The sequence below is a fragment of the Octopus bimaculoides genome, chromosome 24 (genome assembly GCF_001194135.2).
Source record: "Octopus bimaculoides isolate UCB-OBI-ISO-001 chromosome 24, ASM119413v2, whole genome shotgun sequence".
Lineage (NCBI taxonomy): Eukaryota > Metazoa > Mollusca > Cephalopoda > Octopoda > Octopodidae > Octopus > Octopus bimaculoides.
The window spans coordinates 20772981-20777816 of NC_069004.1; the positions used below are offsets into that span (position 1 = coordinate 20772981).

Genomic DNA, 4836 nt, shown 5'->3' on the forward strand with positions numbered 1-4836 from the left:
CCCCAAGATTCTGAATTCAATACCAGGCAGTGACCTGAATAATAATAATAGCATTGAAAAATACCTTAAGAATGAGAACCCAGGTTCGAAATTTCCCCAAAACACCTGATGAAGGCTGGAGGGTATATCAGCTGAAACGTTGGATTAACAACAAACAAGATGAGGACAGATATCCATCAAATGTAAATAATGTAAATTTTCTTAATTTAAACGTTCTTGTATAGAAATTCTATCTTTGCACTGGTAGAAGGGGAAAAGTGTGAAATTTGGTTTGATGTTACCTGCACATCTCTCTATGAGTTCACTTAAAGGAATCTATCTGTATTGCGGGAACCAGATCTGCTCTTTATGTAGAGTGGGTCTCCATCTCAATGTCATATTCGTCTGTCCTGTATAGTGATGTCCACAACCCAAGTGGGTTATTACAAGTGGATTCTCAGAGGCACAAGTGAAATTGGTTTTAATTGTGAACTTCTGTCCTTGTTTGAAAAGGAAATCTGAGCCTTCAAGTAGGTTGGGGCATGCTCCACATTTTGGGCATCCACATTTTTTAACTTGGTTTCATGGTTGTTATGTAAAGCTTCGCATTTGTTAGAAGTGTCTTTAGCGATTTGTGTTGCTTTTTGCATTTGATGAATTTATGTGCTTTCAGGATGTTTTTTATTTTAGGGTCTGTAGTTAGTAAAACACTAAAAACACTAAGGACAACCAAACTTAACACCAACCCTCATCTTAAAATACTACTGTATATATTAACTCACAACCCTAGAAACAATGAGGCGAACAACACTATTAAGTAAAATCTTCTTTTACTAACTAGAGACCCAAAAATGAACAACATCCTGAAAGCACATAAATTCATCAAATGCAAAAAGCAACGCAAAACTTAACCATTTGGCACAACACACCAATAGAATAAGTACTAGGCTTACAAAGAATAAATCCTCAGGTCAATTTCCTTGACTAAAAGCGGTGCTCCAGCATGGTCGCAGTCACATGACTGAAACAAGTAAAACAATAAAAATCAACGCCATGTTGATCCCTATCAACACTGGGTATCTCTATTAGTAATATCTAAGTACAGAAAGTAATATAGATAATAATAAATAAATGTCTTGTATGAAAATTATGAAACATTTACAGAACTTCAGTATATACACTGTTTTTAACACTTTTCTTTGGAGCGTATATGAAGAGTTTCTGTGGGCTTCCTCCTCAGGAACAACCTTCATACAATTGACCATGTGAGAAATAGCTCTCTTCTAGATGGAGACCAACAACCTGCAGTGTTTGGTATTGGGACTTGTTAATGGTCATTGCATAACCGACTCTTACTAGGAATTGCAATCGTTTGAAATGAAAAGGGACATCTATTGGTATTAGTAGTATTCTAGGTATACATACGATATCTCCCTCAGCACATCCATTGAGGGTTTTTACTTTGATAGTTCAGTTACAACCATATGTGAACCATTGCACAATCATAGCTGATCCAAGATTCTGAGAAGCATGATGATTGTGCCCTTCTTCAATTCAAGGTTGTGTGGTGGCATACCAGATGGTTCCAGACTGTTGAGGAAATCAACAGGCTAATGAACAGCATTGTCTTCGTCAACAACTTTGCCGATAGATTTATAGATGTGGCTACCTCCAGGGATCATCTGTAAGATTTTTGTTGATGGTATTTACAGTAATGTTTTGGGGGTTAAGATTGTGTCTCACTTGTTTTTTTCTCCTTAACCTCCTTTCTATCTGTCTCACATGTTTTCTCTAGAGAGAAAAAGACGTAGAAGTAATGAGAGAGAGACACATATACAACCAGAGAGAGATAGAGAAAGAGTGGGACATATAGACAGAGAGAAAGCAGAAGTCCAGCGGTGACTTCAAAGGAATTGATGTAATGTATAAACTTAGAAAAAAAAGTTGGAGGTGGATTGAGTGATAGGTGGAGTAGACAAGCAAAACCTGAAATATTATCAATCTTATTTAGCATTTTCAGTAGTCATTGTACAAACAAAGAAACAAACTTTGCTTTCTATAAGGATATATATATATATATATATATATATATATATATATGGAGGGAAGTTATGGAAGAGGGAGACCCAGGAAGATATGGGACAAAATATTGAAGGCTAATCTCAAAACACTGAGCCTTATGAAGGAGATGGCAGAGGACCAACATATGTGATGCATTGCTGTTCTCAAGAAGACCTGCCTACCACAACTGAATTGAGATCCTAAAACCAAAGTGCCACATAAGAAGCATTGATCTGGGTGATGGTGCCAGGTAATAGCACCCAGTACACTCTATAAAGTAGTTGGCATTAAGAAAGGCATCCAGCTATAGAAATCCTTTAGCATTTAAACCAGCTAAATCCGGCACAAATATTCTATGTATTTTATGTTCAAACCAGCTTCTCTCACTTTCCCTACAATTTCATTCTAAAAATAAACAATCACATCATTGAAATCTCAAAGCTATGATATAATGCAAGATTAATACACAATGATGGGAATAAATAAGTATTACATTTGACAGGATAATCTGAATGATAAAGGGTTAAAGAAAAAAAAATGAAAAACTTACATGACTAAACTTTCCAGAAACTTTAACTGGTCACCTGACATTGAGAACTGCAGAAGTCACTTATGTCTTGAATTTTATATTCCATCTAAATTCCAGACATTATAAGCTTTTTGTTCTTTTACATCATACCTGGTATTCCTAAGACTGTCACCAGTTGATTAAATTCATTCACATGCTTAGTCTGGTACTTATATAATCAATCTCTGTTTATCAGCTGGCTAAGTCTGCCTTTAGGTTAAAGGGATGTAACTCAACAATGTACTTTGTTTACATACTTTTTTACTCTCACTAACACATCATCATCATCATCATCATCATCGTTTTAACATCCACATTTCCATGCTTATATGGGTGGATCATAGTTATTGAGCAGGTCTTCTATAGCTGGATGCCTTTCATATTGCCAACCCTCACCAGTTTCCAAGCAAGGTAATGCTTCTGCATGGTCAGAGATGTTTTTGCAGAATATTGGAAATGAATGATATCACTTCTATGTCAGTGACACTCATTTACAACTATTTCATGATGTCAAGGCAAGGAGACACATACATACATACACTCACATTCATGTACACACACACGCATGTGCACACACACGCACACACACATGCTCACACGCGATAAGCTTCTCTAATGTCTCCCTCTACCAAATCCTCTCACAAGGTGCTTTGATTGGCCTACGGCTATAAGTAGAACACATTTTCCCAGGGTGCTATGCAGTGGGACTGAACCCCAAACCATAGGAATGGGAAGCACACATCTTGATCACAGTCACACCAGCACCTATGTTTGAAAAAAGAAGACTAGAGGAGCAGAAAATATCTTTTTTTTGTGTCTTTGCATTATTTTATTTCAGTATTTTTTTTTCTGTATCTTTTCAGATTGATCTCCCAAATCAACATAATCATTTTATGCCATAATGATACATCTGAAAATAGTTCCATTGTACACAGTGGTAAGTATACAACCTCCCTGATTTATGTTTAGTAAATTATATGTTCATGCATATATGTCCATCTGTGTGTTTACTATTATGCTTTCAAAGACATATGGTAAATGTTAGCAGCAAGAAGGGTCTCCAGTTGTAAAACACTGCTTTGATTATATATTTATCTAAGTTATACTAGCATAGAAAGTGGATTTTAAAATGAATGAATGAATGAATATATATCACCAGCTGGTGGATGATCTGCTTGGGGTTAAACTAGTAGTAACATGGAACAGCCACAGTGATGTGGTGATTAACTTTACTTGTTGGTATAGTTACTACTCTCATCTCTTATTGAGATTTTACAACTAACTATTTTGCATGTATATATATATAGTGAGAATTTACAAAAAAAAAACAAAAGATGAAGATGGGTGTGTAAACAACAAACAGATGTATTAGTTTAACAATCGGGAAGTGCGGATGTCTTTTACGTTTCAAGCCTACGCTCTTCAACAGAAAGGAACACAGAAAATAAACAGGGAGAGAAAATAGAAATATATGTATATGTATAGAGTGTTATATATATATATATATATATATATATATATATATATATGTATATGTATATACACATACAGTGGGAGTTGTATTGTAATCACTTTAGGACATAATCTATTTGCTAACAATAAACAACAGATAATTGTTATTTATTGTTGATATCACTGAGCAAACAATATACAAATACTCATCATCATCGTCATTATCATCGTTTACCGTCCGCTTTCCATGCTAGCATGGGTTGGACAATTTGACTGAGAACTGGCGAACCAGATGGCTGCACCAGGCTCCAATGTAATCTGGCAGAGTTTCTACAGCTGGATGCCCTTCCTAAAGCCAACCACTCCGAGAGTGTAGTGGATACTTTTACATGCCACGGGCACGAGGGCCAGTCAGGTGGTACTGGCAATGGCCACGCTCAAGTGGTATCTTTTATGTGCCACCTGTACAGGAGCCAGTCTAGTAGGACTGGCAGTGACCGCGCTCAAATGTTTTTTCACATGCCACTGGCAAAAGTGCCAGTAAGGTGACGCTGGTAACAATCATGCATGAATGGTGCTTTTTACGTGGCACTGGCAGCGATCACGCTCGGATGGTGCTCTTAGCGCTCCACTGGCACGGGTGCCAGTCATTGAATTTGATTTGATTTCGATTTCACTTGCCTCAACAAGTCTTCGCAAGCAGAGTTTAGTGTCGAATGAAGGAAAGGTACACATAAGTGGGCTGGTTACACTCCTGGCATAGGCTATTGGTTATG

General features: G+C 36.9%; 1 protein-coding gene across 3 annotated transcripts in view; it reads left to right on the forward strand.

Annotated features, from left to right (window-relative positions):
• LOC106876782 (sodium-dependent phosphate transporter 1) overlaps window positions 1-4836 on the forward strand; it is a 204552-nt gene that overhangs the window by 111402 nt on the left and 88314 nt on the right. For all 3 annotated transcript variants that reach the window (XM_052976433.1, XM_052976432.1, XM_052976434.1), the window contains exon 2: window positions 3472-3545. The gene's annotated coding sequence lies outside the window, so the exon portion shown is untranslated. The remainder of the gene's footprint in view (window positions 1-3471; window positions 3546-4836) is intronic.